The 21141-nt window shown below is 42.8% G+C and overlaps 1 protein-coding gene, 1 long non-coding RNA gene and 1 other non-coding gene across 13 annotated transcripts in view; 1 reads left to right on the top strand and 2 right to left on the bottom strand.

Annotated features, from left to right (window-relative positions):
• Positions 1-21141, top strand: part of ZFYVE28 (zinc finger FYVE-type containing 28) — a 291376-nt gene that overhangs the window by 122509 nt on the left and 147726 nt on the right. The window lies entirely within an intron of this gene.
• Positions 15005-15078, bottom strand: TRNAN-GUU. Its single transcript has one exon. It is a non-coding gene; the product is annotated as a tRNA-Asn (tRNA).
• Positions 15133-20145, bottom strand: LOC115652174. 2 transcript variants are annotated; one of them, XR_004000573.1, is made up of 3 exons: positions 20075-20145; positions 19420-19523; positions 15133-15583 (listed from the first exon to the last, which is right to left on the bottom strand). It is a non-coding gene; the product is annotated as an uncharacterized LOC115652174 (long non-coding RNA). The 2 variants fall into 2 exon arrangements; XR_004000574.1 differs by lacking the exon at positions 15133-15583 and adding an exon at positions 17283-17364.

Here is a 21141-nt window from a genome sequence, read left to right as displayed (position 1 = left end):
TGTGTACATTGGTGTCTCAGTGTGATGTGGAGGTTTAAGTTGCTGTAGAAATCAAACTAGATTAGTGCCATCGAATCCCATACCCGAATTACAAGTTTAAATCGTACACATGTATATACATATAACATTTTGAAATATGTGTGTGGTTTAACATTTTGATAGTGACTAGTGTCTTTTGGTGTCTGAGTGTTTCTGGGTTCCCAATTTGAGATACCTGGGGAAAAAAACTGATTTTCACAAGGGCTGAAGACCCCTTCCTTCCGATGTACAAATCAGTCTCCTTTAAAGAAATCTCAAGTTTTATCTTGATGTACAATGTAGGGACTCAAAATCACGAGTCATTTTTGAAAAAATACTTGGGATGGTGGGGCAGAGAGAGAGAAAATATTTAACAAATATTAAGTGTTTACTAATAACCCTTTTCAATGTTTTTCTAGGTTAAGTTATGCTGTGTCCTTGGTTTCATATATAGGTTTGTGGCCAATCAACTTTAATGTTAGCCTGAAGTCTAGCACATGTGGCAAAATGGTATAGTGTACACAGAGATGGCAGGAGAAGCATGTTGCCAGTTTTTGTATCTTGAACTTGGAGTTCAGCCTCGGTTGGTGGTTCTTTGATTGAAAAACGTTCTTTGACAGGAATATCATCTCTGTAGGCACACAATTAAAAAGTCAAACGTAATTACTTATTCCACAGTATTATTAGTGAAGACTACACTGGCAGAAGCCTACTTTTAAAAACAAAACACCTTATTAGTAACATAGGATGTACAGATATTTACATAAAAGGGGGAAAGGCAAAAATAAGATAAAGTGAGCCAAAGTGAAAATGAACAAAGCAAATAGGCAAGCAATGGAACAACCACTTAAAAAAACAAAAAAACAAAAAAAAAACCCCAAAAACTCAGTATTCAGGCAGGAAGTCATTTTAGGTTATATTACAAAAAGAGATGAAAGAAGAAAAACAGCACGAAACTATCAAGACATAAGCATATCACATTAGCCTCTTTGCATGTATGTAGTTTCCCTTTCTTCCAGCCTGGTTTTTTGGTGCCACACTCCTACAACAGGATAGGGTTATGTACACTTTCAAAGCCTAGCACAATGGATTCTTTTGTGACCAGGACCACTGTATGCTACTATGATATAAATATTTAATAATATCCATTAAAGGTTTTATTATGGTTTTGTGGAGTGCATACACCATAGAAAGAGGAAAAAAGTGGTTCCTTATCATATTTGTTTTAGGTAATGTTCAATTTCAACATGTTCACAATGTGTTAGGTGCTCTCTCAAAATATAGTGGTTAAGGTGGTGATTGACCATTTATTGGTAATAAAAGGTTGTTATCACAGTGTCAGCTTTTTAAAATATATTGTCTTTATACCAGCTATTGCTAATAACTATTCAAATTTGCCACTGGAAAGCTAGTTTCCTGTATGAGTTATGGCAGAAGTGGGGTCTTGCAAAATAATTGTCTTACTCATGCAAGGCAGGTATGACATTCAAAGAGTTAAATGAAAGTTACATTTCAACTTTATAACCCGCAAATCTCTCCCTGTTTATCAATTCAGAATCATTAGCCAATTCAAATATGTTGCTCTGATGCTTTATGTGCACTTTTCTGAGGGTAACCAACTAAAAATTTGTGTTTGAATAAATATGAAAATATATAATAATCTGTCATCTAACTGTTCATCTATATGTTGTGGAATGGTGAAGAACATTGGGGAACTTCTATTCCTTACAAATACAAGCATCTTTATTGTGCTTTGGAATTCTGGATATGGACCATAATTAGCACTCATTCTGTGCAACAGATTACATTAAACTGATCGTATGCAAAATAGCACACATTTACTTTATCCCTTCATGATGTCATGTTGTACTGTTAAAAGTAAAAACCTAGATGCTGTTTGTTTTTTAGTATTTTACAAAACTCATTTAAAACCATTAGGCTTGCCTTAAATAAAATGTAAAACATTGTCACTCTAGATAATAATGTGCTATTATTCTCATTACACAACGTTCTGGTTTTCAGTGTACTCCAGTGGCAGAGGTTGGCAGCAGCATTATAATTAGAATGACAAGGTTATATTAATGCCTTAGCTGCAATTACCATTTGTAACCTGTTAGAACCCTGGGAATTCATTCTCTGTGTACCCTTGGATAAGAAAGGTAGTAGGGTTTTCTAGAAGCCAGTTGCCAGCACATTATTTCTATGGAAACATCTAGTAGCCTGTCTTTTCAGTGGTATTCACTTCAATTGTCTTTATTTCAGTTTAAACTTTCTTGCGTTTAAAATACAATTCTGAAGAACAGTATTTGATGCTTATCTTCGTACTGGTTCTCAGTACTTTAGGGCACTGGGAGTTTTTTCAAAGGCACAAATGTTTGATAGATGGCCTGGCCAAGTCCCAGTGACTTTTATTGACTGCCATTTGTGCCTTTGAAAATCTCCCCCATCATAAACGTGATCTGGAGAAGTGCAATCCTGCCATAATCCACAAATCCATCTCAGTACACTTGCTGTGGATGCAGACAATAATACAAATTTTTTTAAAATATTTTAAGTGTTATCAGCAAAATTCCCGTTGAATTTCAACTGATAAGTCTATCTAGCATTTAAATTTCTTTTGACTGGCAGTTGAAAACAAAGGTTTGTGTGTGTGTTTGCACAACTGATGTAGAACTTGGTAAATACAAACAGAAATAATTTGACCCTAATTCTAAGGGACAAAGTGAAGTCTGTTGATCATGATCACCCAGTAAAGGCACATTGATTTTCTATGTACTGGGCAAGAGTACTGGTAAACGTTATATGCTTTGTGAAAAATGTGGGGGACACGTGTATTTATGAATATTATGTGTACCTATTTTTGTTCAATTTGTTCTGATGGGGTCTGTCATATGGTGACAAGGAGTTGCTTGCAAATCCCCAGGAAAGGAGTACAGTGGTTTCAGATTGTAGATGGTTGGCTAACACTTATGAGACAATGAGTGGATTCTTCTGTTTGATGGTGTGTTCATCAGGTGAGGTAGGAAAGGGGAAAAGAGTCCCAGCTTGCAGACACAGAGAAGAAGGGTGGTTTGCTTGAAGTTCAGGGAAGACCTGAGACTCAGAGACAGTGTCTGCAGGGAAGAAGGCTCAGTCTAGTTCCCAGAATGAGGGGTACCTGAGATAAATTGGGGCTGCTTGCCTAAGCTTTAAGGAAAAAGCTAACCTTTAGGCATCATAGAATATCAGGGTTGGAAGGGACCTCAGGAGGTCATCTAGTCCAAAACCCTGCTCAAAGCAAGACCAGTCCCCTGACAGATTTTTTTGCACCCCAGATCCCTAAATGGCCCCCTCAAGGATTGAACTCACAACCCTGGGTTTAGCAGGCTAATGCTCAAACCACTGAGCTATTCCTCCCTCATAATGAAATGTTTGTAGACTTCTCTGTTGTTTTAACCCTTTTCTCTAAACACTATTTTCCTGTGGATAAAGGAATTTTTTTTTTAATTTTTATTTATTTATTTTTAAGTTCCGAGTCACAGCATTTACTCACTAGTCACAGCTCCCAAAAGAGAGTCTCTCGCAGGTGCCAAGCCCAGATGGACCTGCTGAGAAACCATGGTTGGTAAACTAGTATTGTAGCCCAGGACTTAGTCTGTGAGTGGGAGAACCATCAGAGACCACAAGTGGAGGCACAGAGTCTGTGACTTGAAAGGCTACATAGGAAACGGATGGAGTGGGGGGAAAAGGTGCAGTTACCCCCATAATTGTGACCTGCTTTTATTAAAAAAAATAAAAATAAAAATCTGAACATAGATGAAAGAGTTGGATGTTGAGGCTTCTTAAAATTATAAATAGCATTGAAGGTGCAGAAGTTAGTAGTATTCTCCCAGATTTCACCAACCTGGATCTAATGGATAACCTTCTTCTCTAAGACTGACAGGCAGCAATGATAAATAGAAGCACATTTTTTTTATGCCTATCTTCTCTCTCCTGCTCAGTATTCACCCTAGAGAAGATACATGTGGCAATGATCTGAGAAAACTTTGAGAATATTTAAAAAAAATTTTAAGACAGTAAAATGTAAGACATTTTCAGTGCATGGAAGGAATAAAAACATTACAGGAGGGGAAGATAATTTTCTTTCTGATTAGCAGTAATGTAACTACTGTTCAGTCTGATGAACACAGGGGCCTGCTCCTCCTTTTCCTATATCTTATCTTCCGTAACTTTCCACAGGGTTATGGTTCCTGTCAGCTCTGCTAGTAGGCTTGGTTTGCAATCTGCCATCTGAAGCTTTTGTGGTGATGGAGCATGATCCTAGATTCATAATTGCAACAGTTCTCACTTTAAACTCATGATAGGATGTTTCCCTCTGGACTTCTTGGGCACTTAAAAATGGAATAACTATAGTGCTCAGTCCTCAAAAAGTGGTTTTGTATGAAATCTTAGAGAGTAGCAGTCTGATACTGATGATTTTGTGACATTAGCGAACTGATTAACTTCCATGTCCCTCTGTGCAGCTGAATAGAACTTTGAGGGGGCGGAACCATAAAAGTTCTATTCAGCTGAGCAGACAGAGACATGAAGGCTAGTCAGGAAAGATTCTTCATGCTGTTTTCACCTGTTTATGCTGAGATGCAGGTTTTCTTTGTCTCCCTTTTTTCTCTTGCTTAGGACTCTGTTTACAGTTTATATGCAAATTGAGATTAACCACACATCCCTTTGTTTAAAACCTGCTTGACCAGTTGTGCCTAATTAGTACTACATGTGTTTGAACATGTCCCCTTAACATTAGATGGGGGATTACATAGCTTTACATACAATGTTGCTGCGTATACTTCACCATATTTATTGACCAGTGAGTTATTAGTTTGCAAAGGATACCTCACAAAGCATATTCTGTACAAAGATTGTTACAGCAGTGTGTGGATTGTGAATATAGAGGTGCATTCAATCAGAAGGAGTTCCATCAGAGAGCCAGATTTAAGAGAATAAAAATTCTCCTAATCTTTTTTTCCAGTAGATGTGGCTTGTAGGAGATCCTTCACCTTGGTCTGCTTGTCTCTTTCTCTATTGGTATGTTACTCCAGAGCCCCTGTATCTAGTCTTGATATATTAAGTGGGATAACTCAAAAGAATCTGGACAAGTTCATGACACTGGCCAACAAAAGAAAATCATTCCTCTAATGGATGAAGATGTCTTGTCTGTCAATATGATTCTTTCTGTAGGAACTAGCCTGGTTACATGACATGTTAACTACTCTCTCGGAAGGATACTCATTTTATCAGTTGTTCACAGTGAAGCTGGAGGGGCATATCAAGTGGGGTCCTGCAGGGATCAGTTCTGGGTCCAGTTCTGTTCAATATCTTCATTAATTATTTAGATAATGGCATAGAGAGTACACTTATAAAGTTGCAGATGATAACAAGCTGGGAGGGGTGGCAAGTGCTTTGGATATTAGGATTAACATTCAAAATGATCTGGAGAAACTGGAGAAATTATCTGAAGTAAATAGGCTGAAATTCAATAAGGACAAATGCAAAGTACTCCACTTAGGAAGGAACAATCAGTTGCACACATACAAAATGGAAAATGACTGCCTAGGAAGGAGTACTGTAGAAAGGGATCTGGGAGTCATGGTGGATGACAAACTAAATATGAGTCAACAGTGTAACACTGTTGCGCAAAAAAAAAAAAAAGCAAACATCATTCTGGGGTGCATTAGCAGGAGTGTTTTGTAAGCAAGACACAAGAAGGAGTTAGTCTGCTCTACTCCTTGCTGATTAGGCCTCAACTGGAGTATTATGTCCAGTTCTGGGTGCCATTTTTCAGGACAGATGTGGACATATCGGAGAAAGTCCAGAGGAGAGCAACAAAAATGATCAAAGTTCTAGAAAACATTACTATGAGGGAAGACTAAAAAAACTGGGTTTGTTTTGTCTGGAGAATAGAAGACCGAGTGGGGACATGATACAATTTCCAAATACATAAAAGGTTGTTACAAGGAGAGGGGAGAAAAATTGTTCTCATCAATCTCTGAGGCTACAACAAGAAGCAATGGACATAAATTGCAGCCAGAGAGGTTTAGGTTGGATATTAGGAAAAACTAACTGTCAGGGTAGTTAAGCACTGGCATAAGTTGCCTAGGGAGCTTGTGGAATCTGTCATTGTCTAACCTGCTCTTAAAAATCTCCAAACACCTATCAGAGATGGTCTAGATAATACTTAGTCCTGCCTTGAGTGCAGAGGACAGGACTAGAAGACCTCTCATAGTCAGTTCAAGTTCTATAATTCTATATATAGTCCTTCATACATTGCTTGAAAGTTAATATGCAAGCCTCACCTGACATTTTCAAGAGGATAGTGTTTCTCACTGCAGTGTTTCAGCCAGTCAGGCAATCATCTGTATGTTTGTGTATTCCACTATCAGATATGTGGAATATACTATGCTGAAGAATAGAAACTTATATGTGCTTTCCCCAAAATTTCTTTCTTCATGTATTATGGTCCACAGATCTACCGGACTCTGGATAATATAAAGGTTTTACTGTTCATGCTCTGCAGTTGGCATATTCATAATTAGTCATTTTGCTTATGGTAGAATTTTGTTAAAAGAACTGTTCTCATCATAGCTGTTGAAGTTACCTCACCTAGCTGGAGCTAATGACTGACAGATCTGGTCCCCAAAAGCAGCAAATGAACTGAAGACCTATTGTAAAATCTGTAACTTCTACTACTTGCTACACTCCCTTGGCACAGCAAGATGCCAGCGCTGGCTTGATTGCATGCAAAACCTTGATTTTTACACATTCAAGTTGTCATGACACTACTATAACATCTTGGGACCACTAATCCCACAGAGTACTGGCCACCAAAAATCCAGCCAAATTCAATAGCCTCCAAACTGGTGGAGAACACAAAAGGACCACTTTTTATAAACACACAAGAATAGAAGTGGTATCAACAACTCTGCCGAACACTTGGCATGAATCCCCCGAGGAGAACTTTCCACTGTCAGCACTGATGTAGTAAAAGAAGGACTTGCTGCAATGAAAAAAGGGAAGGCTGCAGACCCTGACAGTATTCCGCCAGAATTCCTCCACTATCTCGGCACCAAAGTACTCCAGTGGCTAGCAACATTGTACTCTGCTACCTTAAGGACAGTACGGATCCCTGAAAAATGGCAATGGTAATGGCTGTTCTAAAGCCTGGAAAGCTGCATAATGAAGCGGGAAGCTATAGACCAATTTCTCTACTATGTACGACCTATAAACTTCTTGAACGTATTATCCTCAAAAGAATATGCCCTATTACTGAGCCAATTATCCCTGCTGAACAGGCAGGCTTTTGGCCAAAACGTAGTTGTTGTGACCAAAGTTCTGGCACTCACAGCTCACATTGAGGCTGGCTATCAAAAAAAAAACAACAAAAAAAACCCTAAAGACTGGTGCAGTATTTGTTGACCTATCATCTGTATGGATTAAGGGTCTGATGCTGAAACTTGCTAAAATTATACCTTGCTACTATACTCTTCACCTGCTGTGGACCTGAGTAACAGACACCTACAAGTATACCTGGGTAATAAGACCAGCTCACCCCATATCATAAACAATGGATTACCACAAGGCTCTGTACTTGTGCCAACCCTTTTTAATATTTGCATAAGTTACATGCCTCCAACTAAATCATGAAAATTTAGATATGCAGATCATCTTGCCATGACAATCCCAGCATCAAACCTCCATGATTTTGAGAGAGCATTAACTGAGGACCTCCAAAATATGGAACAATATTTTCAGAAATGGAGGCTCAAACCAAACCCTGGGAAAAAAAAAAGTAAGTGCATTTTATCTTGATAATAAGAATGCCAAAAACACAATGAAAGTAGCTTTCTGTGGTAAAAATGTGCAACATGATTACACTCCAACATATCTCAGAGTGAAACTCAACTGCACCCTCTCCTTCCATGGTCATCTTGAGAAGGTAGATACAAAGATATTAAAAACAAGAGCCAACGTAATCCAGAAACTAACAGGTACTACCTGGGGTGCATCAGCATCAGTGTTGCGAACATCTGTATATTCAGTAGCTGAATATTGTGCACCGGTGAGGAGCAGATGCAGCCACACATGACTTGTGGATACTCAGCTGAATACAGTGATGTGGTGCATCATGGGAACCCTTAAGTTGACTCCAACACCATGGCTACCTATCCTATCTAACATCGCTCCCCTGTCAATATGCCGAACTGCTACAACATTCACTGAGCGAATCCAGAAAAACAGATGCCTTCCTATTCGCCAAGACCTTGACAATGCCCTCCCCCCGCAACATCTTAAGTCCCGCAAACCTTTCTGGGAACATTGGTATAGCTTCATGCAATCAGGCTATGATCAGAAGGAGGATTGGAAAGCAGATTGGGCTAAACAAGACTTAAAAGATAAGCACTTTGTGCCAGATCCCACACAGAAGGTTCCTGGGTTTGACCTTCCACGGTCATCTTGGTCAACTTGAACTGAATTTGAACCAACCATGGTAGATATGGATATCTAATGCACAAATGGAAAATCAAGGACTTACTGGTGGGTGAGAGTGGTTTCCCATGACAGACCATCAAACATATCACTACCTACTGCCCAATTTATAAATATGAAGGAGGCATTACTGCAGTAAATTTTGCTACTGCTGAATTAGTCATTTCAGGTGAACTTGTAGTTGCTGCTCTGCACCAGCCAAATGAAAGAAGAATATGGTTGGAAGGGACCTCAGGAGGTCATCTAGTCCAACCCACTGCTCAAAGCAGGACCAATCCCTAGGCAGATTTTTACCCCAGTTCCCTAAATGGCCCCCTCAAGGATTGAACTCACAACCCTGGGTTTAGCAGGCCAATGCTCAAACCACTGAGTTATTCCTCTCCCTCCCCCTGAGAGACTACTTGAGAGGGGAAAAAGAAAACTTTGGGTAAGCAAGTATAAATTATCCAAAACTTTGTGTATTATGGAAAGGTCATTAAAGATGATAAAAGTATCCAAAATGACCATTTCAGAAGGGTTACAAAATCCTATAGAGAAGACAGCAGTTCTCTGCTCTCTTATAGTCAGAGGCTAATGATCTGAGTTTAGACCTCACTAGAAAATCTTATTTTTGGAGAATACAAGAAAAACTACAGAAATACCCTTATGAAATCTGAAATTTCTGCAGATACTGATCTGTTGTTCAGGGAAATGAGTCAGTAAAGGGACATAGGATGATTAGGAAAGATGGCATAGGGAACTGAGAATCTATTTTTAATCTTAATTGCTGTTACATAAAAGTAGACATGAAATATACAGAGGTATTTGTCTGAAATGAGATAGGAGGAAACAGGGGTGCTTTATTATAGCTGTGACCCAAAGCACCCGGGTCTTACACCCTATACGCTAATGTGATAATCTTTGTTCAAAATGTGCCTTATGAGGTATCATTTAAAATCTAATACTTCAGTGGTCAAAAATATCATGGTGAAATGTATGTAATAACATTATAAGTAAAGTTGTGAATTCCCCCTGTCTGATACTACTAGACCATGTTCAACACCAGACAGCCTTGCCTAGTTAAAGGTGTTAAACAGGTTTGTCTTAAACAAAGGAATATAGGTTTACCTCAATTTATAGATAAGCAGTAAACAGGACTAGCAAGACAGCAAGGGGCGGAGATTGCAGGAAACAACTATTTTCATTTTAGCAAATATCAGCCTGCAGGGGGGAGAAACAGCATGGTGCTTCTTCACCTCCAGGCCCCATGTTGCCTTCCTCCATGTTGCTTGAATAAACTTTGCTGTTATCCATTCTTTAAGAGAAAATGTCTAATCGGTTTGGACCAGATTCCTGCCATAGGAGGGCTTTCATTAATTCAATTATCTATATTAGCAATATATTTTCTTGCTCATAACTGGGAATTAACAATCTAGCCTTTAGTTCCCTTGAGCATCCTTGGCACTTGAAGTTCTACAGGAAATATTGGCAAATAGAAGTTTCAAGGGTGCCGTTCAAAGGAATCTGTATGTTTTAATGTATAAATATTATGCAAAAGATATATTTGATGATTATTGCAAATGAGGTTGTAGATCAATAGAGAATAACTGGCTACCAGCTGTGTACCTAATGGCCTTCCTGGAAGTTGTTTTCTCAAGTTTAGGGGAAGGAAAAATGCTTCAACTAAATAGTTCCTTATTTATGCCAGGTGCTGGATTTAACTTGCTAGTCAAGGGAATGACTCAGAAGAATCAATGAGGCTAATATTGTTTTAAGATACAGGGAATACAAGATCTTAAGTACCTGGTGAGATGCTGTACTGTGTATTCACTGTTTCTTTTTTCTTGCTAGGACTGCAGAACTGCCTAAGAAATTGTACCCCTTGCAATTCATGTATCTATTTAACTTTCTGTTTAAATATTTGTTTTACACCTTTTGCCTTTTTATTGTAGGAACTTGATTTTAAAAAGAGCTAATGATTTAACAGTGAAAGAGTTATGTGGTTTAAATAACAATCTTTAAAACTGCACGTTAATGGGGAGAATTCACGTAACTTAAATTGTATGTGTCTATCTCAGAAGCTGAGCTAGTACAGAGAGGCCAAAAATAGTTGTTACAAACTCATTTGTTTCCCAAGGGAATCCCAGTATATGACTGGGAGTTCAAGGACAGGACTTGAGAGTATCATCTGAAGAGTCAAAGAAATGCCTTACTGAGCAAATATAGGGATTTTAGATGAGGCATGGAGGAAGGGACACAAACGAGAGTCCTGTGATACTATGTCATCCAGTACCTTGGTTGGCCTGCAACTAAAGCAAAGAAATGAGGGGAAACAAACAAGGGCTTATACAAAATTCTTACTGATTGTCCCAGACTCTGATGCTAGCTAACTAGAATTATGGCAACTTCTATCAAACTTTGACTTTTGGAGAAATTCATTGAAATCACAATGGCAAGCATATGTTACAAGGTTGGGCAGTGTCTCTGTGGAAGGCACGGTGTAGGACCATTTCAGCATTACTGGTATTGAGCAATAATGTGTTTAGATGCAAAATTGCTATGAAATCTTTCTGTAATAATGATTGCACTAGTGATGTGATTCCAAAAGCTTTTAAATTTTGGACATTTGGCAAGGTCTTCAACCTGAGACGTTTGAAAGTATCCAGCAAAGTAAATATGGTTCTATATGAACAACTTTATACTGATGATTATGCTCTTACTAAATACACTCCAGAGGACCTCCGATCATCACAAGAACGTATGAACGGCAATACTGGGTCAGACCAAAGGTCCACCCAGCCCAGTATCCTGTCTACCGACAGTGGCCAATGTCAGGTGCATAAATCCTGTTATAGTCCTAGCCTTCAGAATCTCTTCAGGCAAGGAGTTGCACAGGTTGACTGCGCTTTGTGAAGATGAAGTTTGCTGAAGCTGAGGAGAAAATGATGTACTTTGAGTATGAAGAAACCAAAGAAATGTGCTGTACCAATCTATACTTGAGAGACTATAAAAAAACCTCCTGTATAATCATTGGTACCAAACTCTTCGCTGTACCATATTTCACTAATCTTGGAGTTTTGTCAGACACTGCCATCATTAACCAAGACATTATTTCCTGAGGACCACACTCAACATTTTACTATGCTGTAGTGATTTCCATCTTTACTCTATGGCTGTTAAACATGGACAAATTATAACTCTCAGATCAACAATCTGGAAGAAAACTCAACAGCATATCAAGAAGTAAGAGAGGCTGTTTCAATATAATTTGTAATCTTCATAAAAGCTGTGCTTTACCAGACCAGAGATGAATTCAGGATAGGGGACACCAGGTTCCCAGAGAAAATGTTGTATAGTGAAATACTAATTAGCAAAGTATCAAGATTCAGTTTTAGGATGTTATACAACAATGTTCAGGAGAAGAACCTCTCCTGTTATGATAAATATCAGGAGATGGGAACTTGTTATGGCAAAACAATCAATTTGGTGAGCCAAAGTGTAGAAAGCTTTGAAGTTTAGTCAACAGCAAGAAGGAGATTTTTTGCATGGAGAGATAACAAGAGTTAGACATCACTGGCAAGCACCACTACATTGTCTGACCGCTCTGGAAGTAAGACAAGAGGCAATATATGTAGTTTAATTTAAGGTGCAACTTTATTCACTTAAAATATCTGGAAGTACCTGGCAACAAATAGTACAGTGCATCGTCATCATTTCCTTAAGACTTTTTTCATGAAATCCCTAACCTTATCACAGCATCTACCACCCTCCTCTCATAAGAGTGCTGGGGACTAGAAAAGGAGGAGGTTGGCTCCCCGCTGCGAAAGCTGTAGGAGTCCTGAACTCTCCCTTTCTCAGCTCCATTAAGGGATGCTTTCCCATACATCCTTTTCCAAGTGGTGCTTGCCAGTGGTGTCTAATTATTGACATCTCTGCATGCAAAACCTCCCTCTTGCTGATGACTGACTAGTAAGGCTGCGAGTTTGTGACAGAGATTTTTTGCCTTAGCGGTATCTGCAGGGTCAGCAGTGGTGCCCCTTTGAGTGCCGTGTTCATGTGCTGGTATATCAGGCACCACTGACCTTACACTCTCCCAGTTCCTTCTTACCGACCAGGATGGTTAGTCAGAGCACCTTTCCTTTCATAGCAAGGACTAGTGCAGTGGTCCCCAACCTTTTCGTCTGGTGGGCTCTGGATGAAGGACCGTGGCGGCAGTGGCGCACCCGCCGAAATGCCGCCAAATTTCTTTGGTGTTTTGGCGGTGATGCCTCTCGATGACGTCACTTGTTGGCAGCAAGTGGCGTCATCGAGAGGCGTCGCCGTCGAAATGCTGCAGAAATTTGGCGGCATTTCGGCAGATGCTCCACTGCCAGCTAGGACGCAGGCACCGTGTTGGGGACCACTGGACTAGCGCATTCGTCTTCCTTCGAGCCTTAGGGCCTTGTAAATAGCTTGTTTATAGTAGTTAGTGTTAAGTAGTTAAGTGTAGTTGGCAGTGAGAGTCACAGCAGGGACTTTGCCCGAGCCAGGCATGCCTCAGTGTCCCAGATTTAAGCCCTGCACAGACTGCACCAGGCCTATACCTGTGAGTGACCCCTATAGCAGCTATCTCAAGTGCTTGGGGGAATTACACATGAGAGATGAGTTCCCTATTTGTAAAAACTTTGGCCCAGCATGCAGAAGGAGCGGGATATTCAGTTACAGGCTCTCCTCATGGAGTCTACTCTTCATCCAGTCTCCATGTTGTCCTGCTAGGATTTGCCAAGTACTTTGGCCAAGGTGCGCATTGCGCCCCTGCTTTTCTGCCTAGCACCATTCTCCGTCGCCAGTGCCTAAATAAAAAGCTAGGATGCACAACTCCCTGGCACCAGGCAAAAATGGCCATGGATCGTAAGGGAAAAGATCATATTAGGGTTGCCCAGCCACTCTGGAGCCACGAATCATGTCGGGGTCCTTAGCCCTTTGAAAAGTCCACCACTGACTCCTGGGAGCAGCATGGGACTTAAGCTCCTAACGGCACCAATGCCTTCATAAGCTCCCTCAGCGCCAAGAGAGCAAAGGTCTCTGCCCACACCACCCATGAGGCAAGCCAGCTGCTAAGACCCCTCAGGGGGCAGTGGATCACCACCAATTCCTCAAGATGAAGCAGCGCTCTCCATCTCCACGCCACAGATTACCAGAATCACAGCCCAGATCCTCTGAGGCTTGCTTCAGTCACCAGCATTGCAATCGCAGACCCCGCCATCTTGATGCAGATTGCCTAGAGAGAAACGCCAGTCTCCATACTACCGGCACCATTCATCCTCCCACTGATCACCCTCTTGGCACAGGTCTGGGTCACCTACCTCGTGGGAGTGCTCCCTGTTGCGTCTCCGGACCTCCTGGCACCAGCACCAGTCCTCCTGATACCGGCACTGATCTCCTCGCTCCTGGCACCGGTTTCCAACGGTGATGTCAGCAAACGGACTCGGGCGTTGATGGCCCCACCGTGGTCACCGGAAGGGGATTCCTCCAGCAAAGAAGCACAGTTCAGCCCCTTCCCTAGACTGCACCGACGTCAATGGGCACCCGAGGCAGTGCCGAAATTGACAATACCACCTTGGTAGCACAGCCAGTGGCCAGTGCAGGGGCCTTATTGGAACGTGTGCGTAGTGTCGGTCATGATGATGCCCACTTCACAGAGCTCATCGGCCACTGTCTCAGAGCAACAGCTGGTGGCACTGATGGCACCAGGCTCAGTGCCTGAGGCACAGTCAGAAGTCGAGGCAGAGCAGATTGCACCCAACCCTAAGCCTCCCTCCCCCACCTGGCAAGATGCCCCAGGGCCTTCCCTGGTGGTAAAGTCATCGTCGTCATCTTCCACCCCAGATGAGGTGGTTGTGGGACCCTCGAGGGCCAGCCCACCAGACGATTTTAAAGAACACCAGGCCCTGCTTCACTGGATGCCGAGAAGTTTGGCCTGGAGGTGGAGGAAATGGCTGAGCAGGCAGACACATTGTTTAATGTCCTGTCAGCCTCTACTCTGGCCTGAGTCACAATACCAGTGCATGACAGTGTCGTCAAGATTGCCAAGACCCTCTAGCAAACCCCTCATCCATCCCTCCCACCTCCAAAAAGGGCTGAAAAAAATACTTTGTGCTGGCCAAAGGGTTTGAATACCTTTTCATCCACCTTCCTCTGGGCTTACTGGTGGTCTCTGTGGCCAATGAATCATAGAATATTAGGGTTGGAAGGGACCTCAGGAGATCATCTAGTCCAACCCCTACTCAAAGCAGGACCAGTCCCCAGATTTTAACTCCAGTTCCTCAAATGGCCCCCTCAAGGACTGAACTCACAACCCTGGGTTTAGCAGGCCAATGCTCAAACCACTGAGCTATCCCTCCCCTTAAACAAACACACTGGGGATCCCACAGCAGCTGAAATGACCTTTCAGACCTTTGAGGCTCCCAGCAGGTTTCAGGGAAGCAAGGAAGTAGTATGGCCTTTCTGCCATCCTTGGGTGGGCTTGAACCACCATCCTTTCGGTTAACAGCCGAACGCGCTGACCCATTGCGCCACAGAGACAGGAAAAACAAGGTCATACTAGCTCAATCCCAAAAATAGAGGCTAAAAGATAGGACCTGTTTGGGAGAAAAATTTATTCAACTGCCAGCCTGCAATTTCAGGTAGCAAACCATCAGGCCCTCCTAGGGAGGTACAATTTTAACGTATGGGACTCCCACCCATAAGTTCCAGGAGTCCCTCCCGCAGGGATGGGCCCAGGAATTCAGCACCCTAGTTGCGGACGGCACTACGGCAGCTTGGTGCTCATTCCAAATGGCATAGAATGCGGTTGTCTCAGTGGTAGCATTGGCGGTGGTTATGGGGCTCAGCTCCTGGCTTCGGACCACCGGCCCCTCCTAAGAGATGCAGACCTCGATCCAAGACCTCCCATTTGATGGGGTCAGTCTCTTCTGAGAGCAAATAGATGTGAGGCTGCGTGAGTTGAAGGACATGTATATGCTGCAGTCTGCGAGGAAGCAGTTCCAGCCGCCCCCAGTGCTTAGGTCTTGGCAATCTTGTTTGGGGCCTTCAAGGAGAAGGGACAGAGATGTTAGTTCAGCCGCTGTTGTCCTTCCTCCTCCTCACCTGTGCAACCCAGCCCAGCAAAATGCCCCGGGGGCCAGAAGCACTCGTTTTGAGGGTCCAGTCACCTCCCAGAATCCACCCCATTTTTTCCTCAACCTTCCTCACTCTTGACAACCTTCATCCCTTCTGTTTGGCCTGGTCACGAGTCACCTTGGACCGTTGGGTGCTGGAGATAACTGCAAGATGTAACCTTGAGACACTTTTGGCCGCCCCTCCCTCCCACTGCCTCCTCTTTCCTGTCCCTCTTCAGGGACCCTTCTCACAAGCAACTGCTCGTCCAAGAGGTTAAGAACCTCCCTGTGCATGGGAGCGGTAGAGGAGGTCCTCCAGGACATGACAGGGAAAGGATTCTACTCCCGTTATTTCCTAATCCCAAAAGCAAAAGTGAGACTCAGATGCATTTTGGACCTGTGACTCCTCAACAAGTCTCTCAAGAAGTTGAAGTTTAGCATGGTCTTCCTGGCCTCAATCATCCCCTCCCTGAATTGATGGCACTGTCCTTTGGCCTGTCATTGGCTCCAAGGATCTTTGTGAAATATATGGTGTCGATGGCCCCTATCTGAGACATTAAGGGTTCCAGGTCTTCCCTTTATCTCAATGATTGGCTCATCAAGGGCAGGTCCTGGGAACAAGTACAAAGGAGCCTCGATCTGTTGCGTTCCACCTGCCATGACCTGGGCTTGTTGATAAACAAGCAAAAATCCATTTTAAGGCTAGTTCAACTAATAGAATTCATCAGGGCGGTTCTCAATTCCATGCGAGACAGAGCTTCCCTTTTGGAGGCTTGCTTTCAGGCCATGTTGGACCTGATCTCCCATGTGAAAAACCACCCGCAGAACACAGCTCACAACTGCCTGTGTTTGTTGGGCCACATGGCCACCTGTACATATGGCTCCACCTCTGGCCTCTGCAAGCATGGCTGGCATCAGTTTACACCACCAGCAGACACGACCTAAACTGGGTAGTCAGGGTGCCGGATCACATCCTGTCATCCCTGGAGTGGTGGTTGAACCCTGGGTTGGTGTTGAAGTGCATTCCCTTTTCAACCCCGTCACCATCGTTGACCCTGGTCTCAGATGCTTCAGACCTGGGCTGGAAGCCCATCTGGGTGAGCTCAGCACTCAAGGCTGCTGCTGTCTGTGGGATGATTTGATCCTTCACATCAATGTCAGGGAGATAAAAGAAGTTTGCCAGGCCTGCCAGGTATTCTTGCCCCAGCTGAGCAGCAAGGTGGTGTAGATCCTCACGGACAATGCCACTGTGATGTATTGCATCAACAGGCAGGGCAGAGCCAGGTCACCAGCCCTTTGTCAAGAAGCTCTCAGTCTTTGGGAGTTTTGTGTGCAGCATGCCATTCATCTGGTAGCCACACACCTGCCTGGGACCAGGAATATGCTGGCAGATTGCCTCAGCAGGACCTTCTCATCTCCCCGTGAGTGGTCACTCCATCTGGAGGTGGCCAGTATAATTTTCTGAAAGTGGGGAACTCCCCCGATGGACATGTCAAAGTGCATTCAACTAGAGCACAAGTGTCATCAGCGGCCTTCTTGGTTCATGTGCCAATTCAAGAGATCTGTAGAGCTGCTACCTGGTCATCTGTCTACATATTCACATCCCATTATGTGCTTACCCAGGAGGCCTGGGATGATGCTGGTTTGTCAGGGCAGTGCTGCAAGACAGTGAACTCCGAGCCCACTTCCATTGGTGGTACTTGTGAGTTACCTGGAATGGAATCGACATGAGCAAGCACTCGAAGAAAAAAGTTACCTGTCTTAACTGTTCTTCAGTATGTGTTGCTCATGTCCATTCCATTACCTGCCCTCCTGCTCCTTTGTCGCAATTGCTGGCAAGAAGGAACTGAGAGGGCGTAGGCTTAATGGCACCTGATATACCAGCGCATGAGTGCAGCACTCAAGGGGGGTGCCACTGCCGACCCTATGGATACCACTAATGCAAAAATCTCTGACGATCGTGCACATTGGTGTGTGCACACCTAGAATGGAATGGACATGAGTAACACATCTTGAAGAACAACAGTTACTAAAAGTAGGTATTGCTTTTTGGGGTTTTTTTGCCATTGTATCCAATAACCATATCTCTTCTATAACAAGTTCCTGCACTGGACATCTTCCACAAGTAGGCAGCAGCAATTATGCTTGGCTGCGTCCCCCACATGCCTGTTGTGCTTCCATGTATTCACTGATTCTTTCCTTAATATCAGAAAAAAGTATATCCACCCCCTATTTGGATAGATGTATCCCATCCTCCCTGAGGTGCCCAGTAAGATATGTCCAGATCTGAAATGACCAAACCCCCTTGGTTATGTATATGTTTAGCCATCTACCTATTTACATACCTCCTAACCTTATCCACCTGTGGAAGTTTCACTGCTCCCTGCAGTGCAGTGTTTCAGATTAAATAATCATTGCCCCTGGGAAAAATCCTGGATCTTCCCTCAGATCTGCCTGTTTATCATATTGATCCTCTTACACCTTCCCAGATAGTTTTCATTGAGGTGAACAATAATCACATCTAATGCCTGCTTCTGAGCTGCCAAAGAGCGTATAAGGGCCATCAGCTGGTCCCATAGCATACCCTTGTTTCCATGCTGGCTCAAGATTGCCTTACCACCTAGATCCAGCTGTGAACCTCCAGACGACTTGGTGCCTACATGTCCAGTGTAGAATATTGTTGCTCACAGAGCCACACCACTGCTTGCCTGGACCATGCGCATGATTTTGAAATTTGAAACAGAGAATCAGCTAATTTTCCCATCTGGGGTCTCATGTATGTCTTGTGTGAATTTGAATGCTATTATCCAATTGCCTGAATCACACTGGCCCCTAGTCTTATTTGGGCAGCACTGTTGCAGCTCCAATCTGGAGTGAGTGGGAACTAAATTCATGTGCCTGTAGCCATAACTTTTATAAGCCCCTTTCTTAAAACTGTAACAGACTGGTATGTTAAGGGCCTTCCACCCCCTGACCAGCTCTCATCACTATATAATTCCTCATTCCATCACCAATAGCATTATGGACTCACCCTGTCCCTCCTGATTGGGTCAAGATGACCAATTGTGCCTTCTGCTGTAAATCCCTCCACTCCAAAGCCTTTCCCAACATATCCCTCACCAACCCAGGCACTAGTTCACTGACTCTAAAAGCTTAAAAAATGCTTCCAGAAATGCAGCCTTGAACAAGGCCACTTCCTGTCCACTTCTGCATATTTTGTTTAAGAACTTGCCCCAGATCCCTAAGCGTCTGAACAATGTTGGGGATCCTCTCTAGGGCATGTGTTGAGACCATGTCACTAAAAACCTCTGAACTAACTAAAGTATCCACTGCAAGCATCTGGGATAGCCCCCAGTCCTCGTGGTAAATGTAAAGACTGATAGGTGGCTGGAGGTGGTAAATGATGCAAGCCCACAGGTTGCCAGCAATAGCATGTACTAAAGTATCTGGTTATCTGGAAATAGCCATATCATAGGCAGGCTCTCCCTCCCCTGAAATTTGCACAAAATCTTAAAAAATCCTGTCATAAGCCTTAAATATTTTCAGTGCTACTGATCTTTGTACAACTCTAAGAGCCATCCTCCCCCAGAGTACTTCCAGCCTCTGTTTAGATTCCATGTTGGGTCCTGGTGCCAGGTCCTGAAATCTGTCCACCTGGAAGTGCAAGACAATGCATTGGCTCTGCCATTATCAACCCCAGGCACATGTTTTGCAAACAAACATATGGTTAAAGTTTAAACACTGAAGTGCAAATGCCCTTACTCACCTCCATAATTCTGGACGATCTGGAGGACATGGACCACTGCCATGTTGTCATTCCAAAACATGCACTTTTGTTTGTAAAATCTGTTCTCCAAACAGTCACTGCCACTACAATGGGAAATAATTTCAGGACTGTGATATCCTTTACTAGCCCTTTTTTTATCCAGTCAGAGAGCCATTTCTGCAATACCACATGCCTTGGTAAAAAATTCCAAGACTATTCCACCTCATGCATCTGAGTGAATCTTTAAATCTGCCTCGACTATCCATTCCTCCCTCCAAAAAGACATTCTGTTCAATTTATTTAGAAGCCATCACATGCTCCCAAATCCTCATTCCTCTCTTTATTAATTTTTATACAATAGTTGGGCTTTAATATTCCCATGGTGGCATCTGACAGCTCTAAAGAATAGGTTTGTCCAGGGCTGTATAGAGTGTAAATACCACCCTCACTCTCTTCTCACCAATTAGAATGGCACTGCTGTCCCCCAACCCCAAAATTAGCCCAGCCATTTCCTGCTCCTCCCTGCTACATACAGGTAAAATTCCCCCCTTTTCTGCAGGGGGAGCTCTCTCCTTGCACAGCTGGAGTGCTTTCCCCAGCAGCTTTTGCATGCTCTACAGCTGTTTGCTAGTCCCTTCTCTGTGAGACAGGAAACCTTATTATCCTGTTTCTGCTGTTCACAATCTTGCTCTCATTCTTGGGCCCTGCGATTGGAGTTTCTCTCTGTTCTTCCAGATTATCTCTTTGAGAATTCCAGGTTTTAAAGGCCAGAGCCTGTAATAGATATGTCAGGCTGCACATATACCCAGAGGATCAGTGTCCTGTTACAAGACAGGAATGGGGTAAGAGAATACATCATGGTTGTTAAGTAGATATTGAGGATAGGTAGGGGGATGGGCAGAGGAATCTTTTAAAGTATGGTTTTGGAGCTTTATCATTTGATAATAAGGTATGCTTCCATCAGATTATATATTATCGCTCTTTTATTTTGACTTTTTGGTAGGTATTGAATAAATCTATAGTTCATTAGTTTCTTTTAGTTTCCATTGCAGCAAGTGTAGATAAACCTCTACCTTGATATAACGCTGTCCTTGGGAGCCAAAAAATCTTGCAGCGTTATAGGTGAAACCGTATTATATCGAACTTGCTTTGATCCACTGGAGTGTGCAGCTCTACACCCCCAGAGCACTGCTTCACCAGGTTATATTCGAATTCATGTTATATCGGGTCACGTTATATCGAGGTAGAGGTGTACATTTATTTAAATCAATGTTCCTAGCCCAGTGCATATAGTTCCAATTTGCATATAGATGATTGTTTTGTTTAAAATATTTTGTCTGTTTGAAAATTTCTATCTGATATGAAGTCATTGGGGAAAATCCTGGAGCAACTGAAGTCAATGCAATTGACTCTAAGAGAGCCTGGCTTTCACCCATTATTTCATGTTTTGCATCGGTCCTGATCAGCAGAATAGGTTTGCAGGCTTTATTTTATTGACTTGTTTAGATTATTAATGGCCAACCCAGGGTAAAGATGGTGCGGTATATCAAGTGATGTTTCTAGTGTCGATGATTGGCTGCTCAATTTCTCTGTCCCTCATAGCTCTTAATTTTATGTACCTCCATTTCCAACTACAAATGGTAGACCCAAGATAAGGAACACAACCACTGCTACTCCAGCTTGCACTTGATTGTGCACTTCTAATGAAAATAGGCTTGAACC

Source organism: Gopherus evgoodei, chromosome 5 (assembly GCF_007399415.2).
Source record: "Gopherus evgoodei ecotype Sinaloan lineage chromosome 5, rGopEvg1_v1.p, whole genome shotgun sequence".
NCBI lineage: Eukaryota > Metazoa > Chordata > Testudines > Testudinidae > Gopherus > Gopherus evgoodei.
The sequence above is the reverse complement of the archived record's forward strand: the minus strand, read 5'-3'. Positions and strand labels throughout refer to the sequence as shown.